Source organism: Heteronotia binoei, chromosome 5 (genome assembly GCF_032191835.1).
Source record: "Heteronotia binoei isolate CCM8104 ecotype False Entrance Well chromosome 5, APGP_CSIRO_Hbin_v1, whole genome shotgun sequence".
Taxonomy (NCBI): Eukaryota; Metazoa; Chordata; class Lepidosauria; order Squamata; family Gekkonidae; genus Heteronotia; species Heteronotia binoei.
Genome location: NC_083227.1, coordinates 129,921,670 through 129,938,267, shown reverse-complemented (window position 1 = coordinate 129,938,267; position 16,598 = coordinate 129,921,670). Strand labels below are relative to the sequence as shown.

The 16,598-nt window shown below is 44.5% G+C and overlaps 1 protein-coding gene across 1 annotated transcript in view; it reads left to right on the top strand.

The window, feature by feature from the left end:
- Positions 1-16,598, top strand: part of PKD2L2 (polycystin 2 like 2, transient receptor potential cation channel) — a 59,858-nt gene that overhangs the window by 31,673 nt on the left and 11,587 nt on the right. The gene's annotated exons all lie outside the window — the stretch shown is intronic.

Here is a 16,598-nt window from a genome sequence, read left to right as displayed (position 1 = left end):
TCCTCACCCGAAGGAGGATGTGGAAGCGGGATCGGGTCCGAAGTGCCAGTCTTAGGCTTTACGATCTGATCACGCTGGTCCGTAGGAGCGGAGACCGGGGGAGCAATCGAAGCCGAAGCTGATGGAGTGCGCAGCCTAGCAACATCACGATGATGATAATGGTCCCGGAGTCGGAGCGGCTCCGCATGGGAGTGGTATTCGTGCTCTCGAATCTGACGGTGGTCACGGAGTCGAGGAGAATCACGAGAATAATCAAGTTCTCGGGTCCGATCCTGATCACGGGGTCGTGAAGAATCCCGAAGCCGATCGCGTCCACGGGGTCGAGGGGAGTCCTCGTACCGGATCAGAGGTGTGAGAACCTCACGGCCGAAGAATTGTGCTGAGTACGGGGAGTAACGCAATCCCTCTACAGATGGAGAGCGAGAGGGGTGGTGGTAAGACCGGCGTCTGGGCGAGGGAGACCGAGAGTAAAGGCGGTCGAACCTTCCAGGGGCATAGTAGTCTTGATAGTAGCTAGAAGAGCCGGAATCGCGGCGCCTACGTGGAGATCTGGAGCGACCTCGGAATGTCGGCGACCGGGATCGGATTTGATGTGCAGGAGGATAAGCAGGCGAACGAGAGCGAGCTCGATTAGCGGGAGCCTGAGTTGCAGAGTCCTTGTACAGGGGAGAAATCCCGATATCTCGGAAGGATCCGATCCAAAGAGGTGGTTTAAGGTATGCTTGAGTCGAGTCGGTAGTCGGATCGGGCTCTAGAAACTCCGAAGGAACCACGCTATGCACCGAAGGTGAACGGGATTGAATTGGTATCACCTCCACTGCTGTGGATGAGTGAGGCGTCAGTTGCGGCATGTCGGTGATGACGTCCGACGGGGCCGACAGTTCGGGCGGAAGTGACGGCTGTGCTGGAGGCGTGGGATCCATGAATGTCGAAGTCGAGGTAGGTGTCCGAGGCTTCTTGGGAACCGAATGTGACTCGTGGAGTTTCCTCGAAGCCGAATCAGCCGATTCGGAATGACGAGCTTTTTTGGGCGCCGAATCCGTGGATTCAAAATGGCGCGATTTCTTCGAAGTCTTATGGCCGGTATCGGCGTGCTTCGAGGGTTTCTTTTCGGACTTGTGCTTCTGTTTTGAGAGAACCACGTCTGTAGAGGCCGAATCTCCCGCTCGTTGTTGGGGAGGCGGCGAGCCCGACGCGGGCATAGCCCTCAGGGACAATTCAATCAAAAAACTCCGGAGCCTGGCTGCACGGTTCTTACGGGCCTGCTTGCCGAAGTTAGCACAGTGAGGACAGGAGTCGACTCGATGGGCTTCCCCCAGGCAGAATAGGCAGTGGCTGTGGCCGTCCGAGGTGGGGATTTTGGTCCCACAGCGCGTGCACTTTTTAAAGGTAACTTTCCCTTCCATGCGCTCCGGACAGGGGAGGGGAGGGAGGGAGAAGAGGGGAAAGATAGCGCATAGACGGGCCTTTTTTTTTTTTCGGGACGAAAATAGGAGAAATAAGAAGGAGAGGAATACAATACCAAGCGGAGATGAGAAGAAAGAGAAACGCAAAGGATGAGGTAACTGACGAGCTAAGAAGGAACGCAGCGAGGAGGGTGTTGTCCGGGCGGCGGTAGGGAAGAAACTGAGTGGAATGGGCGCTCTCCCCCCGCTCCAGGCATGCGCAGTCGCTGCCTGCTCCCCAGGGCGGGAGGAGAGCGCGCCAAAAGACGCTATAGGCGAGCTATTGGAGCTCCGAGGTATGGATCCGTTGCCTGCGGCAAGACCCATGTGTGGGACTGCACAGGGACCACGAAGAAGATCTACGGACTAGACTTCCCTTGGACCTTAGCCTTGCTGGATATCTCTGGCTGCTCCTAGGTGTGACTGTACAACTGGCCTGGGATTTGGGCCAATTTTCCAGCCAGAAAAACTGAGCTTAGTGCTTTTTACCATCTTAATTTAATATTGAACACTGTTTTAGACTAGGTACAGTATCCTTCCCAACAATTCATAAAACACCTGAATATTCTGTGATTCTTTGCTGCTGCTTAGTGAGTTTTATTTTAATTAACTTAGGATAGAGTTAAACAAGTTTTATTGATTCAGTTGGGCAATGTGTAGAGAAGCTTTTTCCTATCCATCATAAATTATATTGTAATCTTACTTGGTGGTAGGGAGAATTAGTAGGAAGGGAGGTTTGAGCAGGAGGGTAGTTAGAGTAGGTGGTTAGTTGTTTGTCTAATTGGGTTAAATTAAATTGTTTTCAGGCCATTGTTAATATTATATTAATTTCAGTTATACTGTGGGTTGAAGGTGGGGGAAGAATAGGGGGGTGGAGTCTGATACCATCCTGTTGGGTGCCAGGCCTGGACTGGGGATCCCAATGATCGGGGGCAGAGGGAGATATGGCAGTGGGAAAGGTCTAGAATTGGCAGGGGATGGAAATATGGTTATGCTCAGTCCCTTTCCAACCTTCATTCCATCCCAAGACACATTGGTGTGAAGACTAGGACATCAAAAACCCCTTTCGTCACTGATGTTGTTCAATGCCAGATCCATTAATAATAATATCAGAAGCTGCAAGGCTATCTTGTGGTGAAGAACATGGATTTGGGCCTGTGTGACTGAGACCTGGGTTAAAGAGGGTGAAACTGTTACCCTGTAAAAACTCTCTCTCTCACACACACAGGTTCTTGATCCTTCATCAATCACAAACTTGGGGGCAGGGGTAGCTTTACTCATCTGGGAGGGTTTCTCCTTCAGACCACTCTGTACACCAAAGATCATCAACACTGATTGTGCTGGCCTCGCGTGGGATGTTGAGGTGAGCTTGGCTGTCTGTCTGGTGTATCAACTGCCTAGCACACCGGCTGACAGCCTGCTGAGCCTGTTGGAGGTGGTAGCAGGGTGGGCCTTGAAATTCCTAAGGTTATTAGTTCTTGAAGATTTATTTTTGTTAAAAACAATTTATTAATTTGCAATATTTTGTTATCGAAATCTATAAGACAATTTTAAAATAATACAAAATAAAAACATCGCTTTCCCCCCCTTCTCCTCCCTCCCTTTTTCTTGACCAGTGCCGGTGTTTACTTAAAATTAAAAAAAGAAACAAGGTAACTTAACAAATCAAGAATCTCCATTTTAGAACCTTATATCAATATGGAAGAAATAAAAACATAGAATAAGAAAAGTTAACTCTATAAGTTCATCTTCATTTTTCAAAGGAAAAATGTTCCCTTTGTAAATTTTAGTCCGTTGGTTCCACTCAATTCATCTATTATCAAAAATCACTAAATGTCTCTTTACTTTCCATTGTTTTTCAACATATTTTTGAAATTTCTCCCATTTCTTCCTAAACTTCTCCAAATCATAGTCTTTTAAGATTCTTGTAAGTTTGTCCATTTCACTCCATGACATAACTTTTAAAATCCAGTCCCATTTTTCTGGTATTTTATCTTGCTTCCATAGCTGCACATACAATGTCCTTGCAGCTGAAAGCAGATACCACACCATCGTTCTATCTTGTTTTGGAAAACTTTCCATTTGTAATCCCAACAAAAAAAGAGTCTGGAGACCTCTTGATGTCATAACCTAAATTTTTTGACATTTCTTTCTGAATCATTTGCCAAAATTGTTTTGCTTTTTCACAAGTCCACCATATATGGTAGAAAGATCCTTCATGTTTTTTACATTTCCAACATCTGTCTGACACCTGATTATTCATTTTTTTCCAGTTTCTTAGGTGTCATGTACCATCTATACAGCATTTTAAAACAGTTTTCTTTAATATTATAACATGTTGAAATCTTCATAGAGTTCTTCCATAAATACTCCCAAGATTCCATTGTATTTCTTTGTTAAAATTAATTGCCCATTTTATCATTTGAGATTTAACTATTTCATCTTCTGTTGACAACTTCAATAGTAATTTATAAATTCTTGAAATCAACTTTTCATTATCACCCAACAGCATTTTTTTCCAATTCTGTTTGCTCCTGTCTTATACCTTCATTTTTAATGTCCTGTTCCACCAAGCTCTTAATTTGTTGTAGTTGAAACCAATTATATTTATATTGTAATTCTTCAGCTGATTTTAGTTCCACCCTTCCTCCATGTATTTTTAATAGTTGATTGTACGTTAACCACATCCCTGCATCAGTTTCTGAAGATAATTTTAATACTTCCATTGGCACAATCATAGCGGCTTTCTCTCATCACCATATTTTTTATATTTTACCCAAGTACTTAGCAAATTTCTTTTTATATAATGATGCGAGAAAAAGCCATACATCTTATTTTCCCCATGAAACAAATATGCATGCCAACCAAAAATATTTCCATGACCTTCTAACGCCAGCAGCTTCTTATTTAGTAACGTCATCCATTCTTTAATCCATACCAAACATACTGCATCATGATACAATTTTAAATCCAGCAGTTGGAAACCTCCTCTTTCTTTTGCATCAGTTAAAATTTTCATTTTAATTCTTGGTTTCTTGCCCGCCCATACAAATTCTGAGACTTTTCATTGCCATTTACTAAATTGTTTATTGTCCTTCACAATTGGAATTGTTTGAAATAGAAACATAATTCTTGGTAGAACATTCATTTTGATTGCAGCAATTCTGCCCAGCATAGACAAGTTCAGTTTATTCCATTTTATCAAATCTTCATCAATTTTCTGCCAAAGCTTTTCATAATTATTTTTATACATATCTATATTTTTCATAGTAATTTCCACACCTAAATATCTTACTTTTGAAACAACTTCACACTTTGTTACTCTTTGCAGTTCTTCCTGTTGACTCTTTGTCATATTTTTACACAAAATTTTCGATTTTTCTTTGTTTATATAGAAGCCTGCCAATTCTCCATAGTCTTGAATTTTATGAAGCAGCAATGGTGTCACGGATAGGGGATTTTCATTAATAAACATTACATCATCAGCAAATGCTCTGTATTTATAAGAAAAACCCTTCAGTTTCAGCCCCTCTATTCCTTTATCTTCTTGTATTTGCATAAGCAATATCTCTAGCGTCATTATGAATATCAATGGAGATAGAGGGCAACCTTGCCTTGTACCTTTCCTGGTTATCATTTTCTCCGTCAAATCTGCATTTATACAGAGTCTTGCTTGTTGCTCAGTATATAGCGCCTTAACCATTCTTATAAAAGCTTCTCCAAGTCCTAATTTCTCCATCACTGCAAACATTAAGTCCCAATCCAATTGTCAAAGGCCTTCTCTGCATCTGCAAAGAATAATGCCACTTCTTTTTCAGGATGCTTCTCATAATATTCAACAATGTCTATAACAGTTCTGATATTATCTCTTATTTGTCTCCTGGGGGAAAATCCTGCTTGTTCCTCTTTAACAAAGTTGTTCAAATGCTGTTTGAGTTGTTCAGCTAGTATCCTGGCATATATTTTGTAATCGTTGTTAAGTAATGAAATTGGTCTATAGTTTTTTACATTTGTGGTGTCTCTATCTTCTTTTGGTATCAACGAAATTATTGCTTCCTTCCAAGTATTTGGTATTTTCCCATCAATCCTTATAGTATTCATCAATTTTTGAAGTTTTGGTACTAAGACTTCTGCGAGGACTTTATAAAATTTTGCTGCAAAACCATCTGGACCTGGTGCCTTTCCCAGTTTCATTGAATATATTGCTGCTTCAACTTCAGTTTTTTCAATTGGTTCATTTAAGACCTTTTCTATATTTTCTGTTAAGGGGATTACTTGAATTTTCTGTAAATATGCATCTATTTTATTTTTATCCACCTTTTGACCTTGAAGTAACTTAACATAGTATTTAAAAAATTCCCTTTTAATTCCTGCTTGGTCAACTATTTATTTACCTTCCAATACAATTTTAGTGACAAATTTACTTTCCTTTTTTTTTTTTCATTTGCCAAGCCAGGTATTTTCCAGGTTTATTTGCTCCTTAAAAGGATTTTTGTTGTAATCTTTTAAGGTTCCATTCTACCTCTTTATTTAACAAATGTCTCAGTTGATTCTGCAATATTGTAATTTCCTTTATTATTTTCTTTTTTCCCGGTCTTTTTTTAAAGTTCCTTTTCTTTTTTTCCAATCTCTTTTTGAATATCCAGCAATTGTTTCTCTTTATCACTTTTGTCTATATTATTCATAGTAATTAAAAAACCTCTAGTTACAGCTTTATACACATCCCACATGGTTTGAAAATGAATGTCCTCATTTTCATTTATTTGAAAGAAAGCTTTAGTTTCTTTTTCTAGAGACACCACTATCTCTGTTTTCTGTAGCAAATCTTCATTTATTCTCCATCTCCTAGACTTTTTCACACTTTTTGCCGACCACATCACTGGGTTGTGATCAGCCCCAACTTTAGGAAGAATCTCTGTTTTTTTGTCATAAGTCCAAGATCTTTTGTAGTCCATAACATATCAGTTCTTGAGAAAGAGTTATGCCTTGCTGGAAAAAAGTATAGTCACGCACTTTGGGATTGAATTTCCTCCATATGTCTTCCAGATTTTCTTGCTTCACTAAATCAAAAAACGACTTTGGTAATTTCCCCTCCTTACTTCTTTTTCCTGATCTGTCCAAATCATGTATAATTGTTCCATTGAAGTCTCCCATTATCATCATTTGATCATAAATCACTTGGTCTAATTTTTGCGTAATATCTTTTAAAAAAGAGTCTTTTGCCCCATTTGGGGCATACAATCCCAACAACAACGTCTTTTTATCATTCATTGTTACTTCCACAGCTAGATATCTGCCATCACTGTCCTTAAAAATCAATCTTGGATCTAATTCTTGTTTAACATAAAAAATCACCCCTTTTTTTCTCCTTAGCCAAGAAGAAAAATTCTTTTCCCAATTGTTTATTCCATAAAAATTTGTAATCCAATTGTTTAATATGTACTTCCTGTAGACAAATTATATTACATTTTTGTTTTTGATCCATTGAAATGTAGCCCTTCTTTTTTGCGGTGAATTTAGTCCATTTACGTTGCAAGATATTAATTTGTAATCCATAATGATTCTTCTCTTTATTCTGTATCCCCAAATCCCCTATTTTCTTCAAAAAACTTTTGCAGTTCCAGGACATTTGTAATTGTAATCCTTTTTCCTCCATGTTCAAAACTTAGACCTTCTGGCAGTATCCATCTGTATCTCATGTCCATATCCCACAACTTATCTGTTAACTTTTTGTATAATCTTCTGTCATTTATTACTTTTCTTGGCAACTCTTTCATAATTCTTACTCTGCTTCCCTCAATTTCCAGTGTTTTTTCAAATTGCTTTTTTAAGATCTTTCCCACCATATCTCTTGTAATGAATTTGACTACCACATCTCTTGGTAATTTATTTTTCTTGGCATACAGGGAATTAACCCTATATATGTAATCATACAGATAACTAGAGTCATCAGAGTCTATTTCTAAAAACTCAGCAATGATTCTTATTATATATGTCCTTAAATCAGATCCTTCATCTTCAGGCACTCCTCTCAAACGAAATTGGTTTTCCATTAACTTGCAATCTTGCAGAGCTGCTTTCTTCTGCAATTTATTAATCATGGGATCTTGATCTTTCACCTTATTTTCAACCACATGTACTTTGTTTAACGTTGCTTGTGAGTCCTTTCTGAGATCTTCAATTTCTTTCTTTATTTCTGTCTTCACCACCTCTAGTTCTTTAACTACTTGCTTTTTATTTTCTGTTATTAGCTCCTTCATCACTTTGATCAGTCTTGTCTCCATGGCATCTAGTTGTTCTTGTATTTTTGGCATTTTTTCCCTCCTCAAGTGAAGCAGTCCTTGCACGTGTCTGTTTTGGCAGCCTCTGCTCCAACATTCCACTCCCCTCACTGCCAAAATAAGCTTTCAGGTTGATCTCTCCAAATTAAAAATAAACCACTGGATCTTAAAGATTGGGAGATGCCCTTTCCAATGCACCCAAAATCGCCATTCTCAGGGCTTCCTAGCCCAAGATATTAATTTTTAAAGTTTTTAAAATAGACAAAATGGTGGCCGTGATTTTTCTAGCCCTTTTAAAATTTTCTTTTTTCCCAAAAGGCCACCAAAATTAATACCACTCATATATTCCAATATATTTCACTCTGTAGTGATGAAATCTGCCGGCTCCAATAACTTTTAAAGTCCATTTTGACCTTCTTTTAATGGTGGCCGCAATTTTTCTATGATTTTCAAGTCCTAGAGAAGACCAGGAGGTCTTTAAATTCCCTTCTTCTAATAGCCTCTTCCTGCTTTTCTTGCCACGAAGTCCCGTTCTCAATGGTTGAAAGATCTCGCAATACAATTTTTGCGTCACTTCCTGTGCAGTCTTCCAGCTCAGCAACTCAGTGACGATGGGGGGTTTTTACAGAAACTGCAAGTATTCCAAACATAAGTTGTTTTTCAGCCTTTAATTTTGCTTCTAAATCTCCAAAAAGTCTCAAAATTGCCCCCTTCTCGTTTATAACTTTAGAATATTGTAGCTAAATCCAAATTTCAATCTTTATCTCTAATAAAGTTGATTTTAGTCCCAGAATGAAAGATAAAGATCTCTTTACCTTGCAGTCAAATTTAACCTTCTTAACACCGTCCTCTTCAAAAATTAATATTTAAAAATTTAGATAGTCCAAAGAAAGCTTGAATCTTGATGAGTGTAAGTCAAGTTAATGACCACGGAGACCCTCTGAAGACGCTGGAATGCAGTTCCTCAATGAGGATTCTTCAAAGCCTAAAAGGAACCCTGCTGGGACTCCTCGTCAGCCAAAGTAAATCCCCTCAGAATATTCCATGCATGTCTTGGCCTTTTCCCTCACTGAGAAGTAGGCAGCAGGCATTGGATTCGCCTTCTCTGCCCAGAACAAAGGCTCCGGTCAGCTCCCCTTTTGAGAAGCGGTTCAATTCTCCATGATCCAACCTCGGAAGTCCAGTTCTTGGAGATTTCAATTTCCATGCTAGTACTTCTGCCTCCACTCAAGCCTCAGACCTGGTGTCTTCTATGGCAGCACTGGATCTCACCTCATTTGTATCAGCTACTACAGCTTTGGATCTCATGCACCAACAGGTGTGCTTAAGCTTCTCTATTCTCTTAGGCAAATACTGCATTTCACAGGGATATTAGGGGCTACAACAAACATTTTGTTGCCAAATATAAATCAACTAAAATATAAATCAACATCAAGCAGGCCACACATTGGAATTGATCTTTGGTGCAGGAATTGATATTGATCTGACTTCCAGGGAAGAAGTGCCAAGGTCAGATCATCTGGTTCTGAAGGCCCAGCTGGGTGTTTCTGCCCCTTCCTATCTAGGCAGTGAGCTAATTTATGCTCGCCTGCAGAGACTAATGTATCCAATAGGATTCCAGAATGCTCTGTAGGATCCAGTGCCTTCCGGCTGATTAGCTGATAAGAGAACTGAATTCCCATCTCCTTGAAGCCATCAATGAGGTTGCCCCCTTATGTCCTCTGAGGTCCTGTGGTAGATTGTCCCTCTGGCACTCAACAAACTCAGGAGGATGAAATGGGAACTCAGACGACATGAGCAAGTTTGGTGATGAGATTGCAATGAAGTGGCAAGAACATCAATTAGAATGTTTACGAAGTCCTATGAGATTGTGGTGAAAGCTGCAAAGAAAGAGTTCTTCTCAGCCTCCATCATGTCTGCTAGTTTATGCTAGCACAATTGTTTAACATAACTAGGTCTTTGACGTCCCTGACAAAAGGAAAGCAAAAGTGTAGAAATTCAGTTATTAGTTGTGAAGCATTTGTGAGCTTTTACATGGATAAAATCCTGTCACTCCGCTGTGACTTGCCTGCAAACATTGATACAGTATGTGAACTGGAAGCCCCTTGCCCACCTTTGGATTCAGGTTTTGACACTTTTAACCTGCTCTCACCTGCTGATGTTGATAGGATCCTGGGTGCTGTCAGATCAATCATGTGCTTTCTAGATCATGCCCCTCATGGCTAGTAAAAGCCAGTGATGAGAGGAAAAAGGATCCATCCAGAGAGTCTTAAGGATGCTGTGATGATACCACTCTCAAAGAAACCATCTGTGGATCCTTCTGATCCTGCTAGTTAGGTACCAGAATCAAATTTATCATTCATGGGCAAAGTAATTGAGAGAGAAGTAGCTGAACAGCTCCAGGGTTTCCTGGATGACACATCAGCATTAGATCCAGTCCAGTCCAGCTTCCACCCCGGCCATGAGATGGGAGATGGTGTTGGTCGCCTTGACAGATGATCTCTGTAGACAGCTGGATCGAGGTGGGTCGGCGCTGCTATTGTTATTAGATCTGATAGCAGCATTCAACATGGTTATGATCTTTTGACCCACTGCCTTGCAGACGTAGGAGTTTGTGGGGTGGCTCTTCAATGGCTTACTTAATCTTCATGGTCAGGGACAGAGGGTGGCACTGGGAGAGAATGTGTCCTCTAGACACTTTCTATTGTGTGGGGGTCCCTCCCTTCATGAGGAGTTATAAATTCAGACAAACACTGATAAGTGTTCCCTACTCCAGTCTAGCAGCTCAATTTGCATTTGCATAATGCCAGTCAGAAAGTAAGCTATATAACCAGGGAGAGCGAAGGGCTGGATTAGGTTCATTTGTGGCTTCCTCCTCCTGCCTTTGCAGCTGATCATCACTGTAACATAACCAGGTACTGCACAGCAACATGAAGAGGTAGTGCATGTATGTATAGCTGGACTGTGTGTGTGTTTATTTTTCTTTGTGTTCTTCCATCTTTTAAGATATATATTAGAGTCCAACTAGATTTGATAATCTGACAGTTGAGTTCTAAAAATTTATCTTCATCAAGTAATTAGCACTGACATCTGTTTTTATCCCAGAGCTATGCCACCAGTCTGTCACTATGCCACTGTGTCAGTCTGCTAGAATTCCTTGAAAGAGAGAGATTTATGCAAAGTTGGACATCATGATCACCTGCAGTAAGAAATGATTCTGCTTTTGAAGCACTCAGGGCTGGCTTTCATTTCTGCAGTCCCCACAGTGCTAAGCTTAGTAATGATTTGTTAATGAGTCAGGGAAAAAGGAGAAGAGTGCAGGAATCAGGGATGTAATGAGGAGAGGAAGAGAGACTGTAGACTGCAAGTATTCTTTGCCCCCCAAGGACGAAATAACGAGACAGACACCAAGTATTGGAATAAAATTGGACCACTTTATTAATTAACTTCATAAACAGCAAGGGTACCCCACCAGAGGTGGCCTGGCCAGGGCTAGGGGTCACCGCGACCGCTCCCCTGCCATATCGGGCGAGAGACCCAGCCCCCCGGCCAGAGCTGAGGGCCTCAGCTCCCTCCGGGCAGGCCCAGCAGGGAGGCCCGCACCAGAGGGCCCAAACCCAGACGCACGTCTCGCCAGAAAGCACCCTCTAGCTGAGTCTCCCGGCAGTCTGCATTCTCCACCCGGGTCTTCAAACCCCAGGGTTGATCATGCCAGACCCCAAAGTCCCCAAAAGGGGGATGCTTCACAGTAGTGGCCCAACCCCTTCTCGAGCAACTTTTTTTTTTTTTAAGCTCCTTATTAGCCTTGTACCTGGCCCTCTCTACGGCTGCGGGGTCCAAAGCACAATGCCATACCAGGCGGGGCAGCATGGCTGACCACACTATGATGGTCCCCGGCCATCGCTCCCAAATGTGCAAAAAGGCAGCAGGCCCGCCCATTGAAGGCCACGGCGCCCCCGCCAGGCGGGGCAGCATGGCTGACCACACTATGATGGTCCCCGGCCATCGCTCCCGAATGTGCAAAAAGGCAGCAGGCCCGCCCATTGAAGGCCACGGCGCTCCTGTCACTCAAAAACAGTGTGCTGGCTGAATCCCAGCTGAGAGCCCACCGCAGTTCTCTGTGCTTGCAGAGCGGCCCAAAACACGTGGCTATGGCCGCAGATGAGAACTCGGCTCCGGCTCTTCTGGCCAGGAACAGCAGCATCTAAAAAGAAAAAACAGTTAAACACCAGCCAAACAAACATTCCCAAAACCCAACTCATACACGGCCTAAGCAAGGCCGCACATAAGCCTTATGCCAATGAATGCCCTATAACCTAGCGCCTTGCTGGACTTTTACCCGAAAGTCCTCAAACTGCCGCACAGCCCGTTTATAAGACTTCCGAGTACTAGGCGCAATGGCTAGACCTATCGCTCTGCACGCCTCGGCTCTCCAATCAGCCATAGCTCCTGGGGCATTGCAACTGGCCCTCTGCCGGCCTCCGGAGCCAGCTGATGAAACCTCTCCATCTGCTTACGAGATAGAGCATCAGCCACCCCGTTACTCACACCCAGAACATGCTTGGCTAAAAAAAAAACGTTAAGCCGCAAACAGCGCAGAGTGAAGGCCCTCACCAACCTCATAACCTGCTGGGATTTGGATGAAAGGGAATTAATGACATGGACTACCACCATATTATCACACCAAAAATGCACTGTGTGATTGGCCATATCCTTCCCCCACAGCCAAACCACGACTAAAATGGGAAAGAACTCAAGAAACGTAAGATCTCGGTTCACACCTATCAGCGCCCAGGAGTCAGGCCAACTATCAGCGCACAATGTCCATGAAAGTAGACCCCAAAACCTAATGATCCCGCAGCATCAGACATGACCTGGAGCTCAGCTTCCAGCCTCAAATCGTCCCTCCAAAGAGACTCCATTAAAGGACTCCAAAAATTCCTGCCAAACCTCCAGATCATCCCTCATGCTGCGTGTGACCCTACTTCTATGCTGAGGCAACCGTAATTCTGCCATAGCATCACACAGAACCCCCAGCTCCTCAGCCAACTCACCAGGCATCTTCTTGGGTACCACCCCCAGAGGAGAGACTCTAAGAGTACTCACTGGAGGACATGAAAAGGGGGCCCAACACCCTACCTTCACCTAGCTCCTTAGCAATTTTATCTCTAACCACGTGCTCTAGACCCAGCACAGACTTAAGGTAACCTAAAAGAAACGGAACTCTAGGCCCATGAAACGGGATCCTAACACCAAACCTAAAACCATCCAACAAATACAAACTATCGGCCCTTCTGGGATATTCTGCCAGCCACCGTTCAAGAGGCCCCACCCTTATCGGGCTGGGGCCCTTTTTTAGCTGGAAAGGCTCCTCCACCTCCCCCAGGCTTTTTCGGGTTCTTATGTCCTCTGGCTCTGGGGCAGCTGTCAAAGGAATGTGAGCCCCCACACAAGGGGCATTCGTGTCTAAACTGGCACGCTTTCCTGTTGCAAACCCCGAGGGAACCGAACTCCCAGCAGAGCAAGCGGGGATGAACTGCCTGCCCCGCAGCATCGTGGGGAGATCCTGACGAAGCCGACCCAGCGGAGGAGGACCTATTTACCAAAGGGCCGCTGTCGGAGCGGTCACCCAGAATAGGCCTGGCAGGGAACATAACCTGCAGCCAAAGCTGCTGGTGGATCCTGTCCCATGGAAGAGACGGATAAAGGGCAGCCCTCATCCGAAACTCTTCGTCATACTGCAGCCACGCCGGGCCACTAAAGGCCGTATAGCCCTTATATATAATATCTAAGTACTGAAAAAGGGCTGCAGCCCTCCAAGGCTGGGCCCGGGCGATCACCCCTGCATATATACAGAACCCTGGAAGCCAATTGGCCCAGGTTCTGTCCACCTTATGCTTCTTCAATTTTTCCTTCTCTTTTTCGTCTAAATCCTCCTTATCTTTTTTCTCTAATTCCCTAAAGAGCAAGGAAAATATATCTACATACTCCCCTTTCAATATTTTCTCACGCGTTGCGGGGAGCAGGTGGTCACCCAGTGGCAGAGCAACATCCCCAAAGGGCAAAGAAGCAAAAGGCACCATCCCATAAAGGGAAGGTGCCCCGAGAAAGGGGCTAGCCATACCCAAACTACCAACACCCGAACAAGCCCCACAAGGCCCCCCTTGCCCACTAAACCCAGGCCAAGTAAAAGGGGACCCAAACCCAGAGGCAGAAGGCATGGCTGAACTAGAAGAGGGGCAACCTTGCCCAGCCAATAAGGTAGGTCCACAAGGACCCCATGGCCAAGCCAAACCACTGCCTTCCTGCAAATTACCTGCCGACTTACCAGACCATCCAGAAGGAGCAACCGCCAACCCCAGACCAAATGCTCCAGCAGCCGCTGCCGCATCTGCCCCCACTGGACCCAGAATCCTTATCCATAGATGCACCAGCAGACCTGCCCTCAAGGAGAGAAAGCCTAGATAAAATGTTGGCTTGGCGACCCCTCATGGACGTCCCAGCACCGTCCAACCCACCAGGACAAGGCAGACCAGACGCTTGTTCAAGCGCCCTCAGTCTGCTCATAATATTAGCCTCCACCACCCCGTCACCCTCCTCATCAGACAAGGATGCAGGAGGTGTAGGTCTTTTAGGCGGCGCCCTAGGTGTCTTGGGCGCCGGCTTCTTGCCCTTAGACTTCCCAGACCCCTTGCCACCAGCCATAATGGCAATACCACACTCTGATGGATGAGCCCTAAAATGGCCGACAGCCTTGTTACTGGGCAAAATTGACACCTAAAATGTCCGCCGCTGCCCCCACTGCTGATCAACCTCAAAATGGCCGACCGCCCTGTTACCGGGCAAAAATTGTAGCCTAAAATGGCCGACCGCCCTGTTGCCAGGCAAAAATATAGCCTAAAATGGCCACCGCCCCCCCTCTGTCAATAAACTCTAAATGGCCAGAAGCCTTGTTACCAGGGCAGAAAATGAAGCCTCCAATGGCTGCCTGCCAGGCCCCAGCAGCACCACCAGCCGCACTACGAAGGGGCTGCTCCAAAGGCAACAATCCAGCCCCCCTAACCCCCCTTTGCTAATTAGGGAGCCCAGGAACACACACAAAACCAAACAGCTGGCTCTAAATGAAGAGAACCTGGGACCTTCTGCTTCCCAAGCAGATGCTCTACCACTGAGCCACTGTCCCTCCCTAAAGTCAGTTTTGTCTACTCAGACTGGCAGCGACTCTCCAGGGTCTCAAGCTGAGGTTTTTCACACCTCTTTGCCTGGACCCCTTTTTTGGAGCTGCCGGGGATTGAACCTGGGACCCTCTGCTTCCCAAGCAGATGCTCTATCACTGAGCCACCATCCCTCTCGAAAAACCACCAAAAGAGCCTCCAGTATAACAAACAGAGAGGACTGACTGAGCCCTTATGGAAGATCCTCCAATGGAGATGCTGGGGATTGAACCAGGGACCCTCTGTGTGCTGAGCAGAAGCTGCTCCGCTGAGTCCCACTGCCTCCCGGATCAAGAAAACTCAGGCCAGTTCTCCCTCCTGGGATGCCACAGGAACCCCAGCCAGATCCCACACCTCAAAGGAGCCGTTTCAAAGGCCCCAATCCAGCCCCCTTCACACCCCAAAGCTCAGCTGCTGGGATATAAGGACGTGAGCAGAGCTTATGACTGCAGTAACGCAGCTTAACACTCTGCCCACAGGCTGCTCAAGGGGCCCGCGCCTGCCTCCAACAAAGCCCACACGATCCTCCCCTTTGAAGTAAAAAAAAAAAAACCACCCTCAGCAGTCCCGAGCCCCGCGCCTGACCACCCCCTTTCCAAGAAGGAAGAACTCAGCCAGGAGGCCAGCAGTCACGACGACGAAAAACGCTCCCAACACCGGAGACAGCCAGTGGCACCCGGAGCTCTTCAAAGACGGCCAGACCGAAGACGCGCCCGACGCAGACTGAGAGGAGCGCAGGTCTAGCTGTCAATCAGCCAGACCTCGCTTCCCAGCCTGCGCGCCAGAACGGGCGCCCTCTGTCTCTCCCCGTCCAGGGAGGCAAACTCGTGCCTTTGCAGCCCAGCCACTGCACGGTGGGCTGCAGGCACCCGAATTTGGGAAGCTGAGTTAATTTGAGAAGGTGTTCATCATAACTGTTTAGCTATTTCCTCTGATTCAGAAGGTGAAATCAGAAGGCATGGGAAGGTGGCTGTGGTATTAATGGATTTTCTAATACTTTCTTTTTATTATACCAATATGAGCCTTGATATCTTCAGCAAGATAGCAAAGAAAATGCAAACAGTTGCTTCTGTAAAAAACAGACATGAGTGAAAAATACTTGTGTTTCTTTTTTCAGGGCTTTTTTTTGTAGCAGGAACTCCTTTGCATATTAGGCCACATCCACGTGATGTAGCCAATCCTCCTGGAGGTTACAGTAGTCCCTGTTCAAAGAGCCCTGTAAACTCTTGAAGGATTGGCTATATCAGGGGGTGTGGCCTAATATACAAAGGAGTTCCTGCTACAAAAAAACCTTGCTTTTTTCATTGTCATAGTGACCTAGAAGAATAATCCAGTCCATTAATTGCCAGGCCTCCTGACCTAATTAGCTCCAAATATTGAGATGTACATATATAGGATATGATTCTAGGATCCAAACTACCCATTACATAGAAGATCTCTAACCAGATCTTCCACTGTTTTCTTTCAAAGTAAAAACCGCAGAGGGTCAAACTGGATTGGGTTTGTGACGCTAAAGGAAAGGATTTAACCCCACTCCATTGCTTGTAGAGTCTGTCCAAAAATCAAAAGGAACATTGTGGAGAAGTTTGTGTGTATCTCTTTAATGAAGTGACTTCCCACTCAGAAATGAAGCCCTAATCTATTAACATAAGATCCAG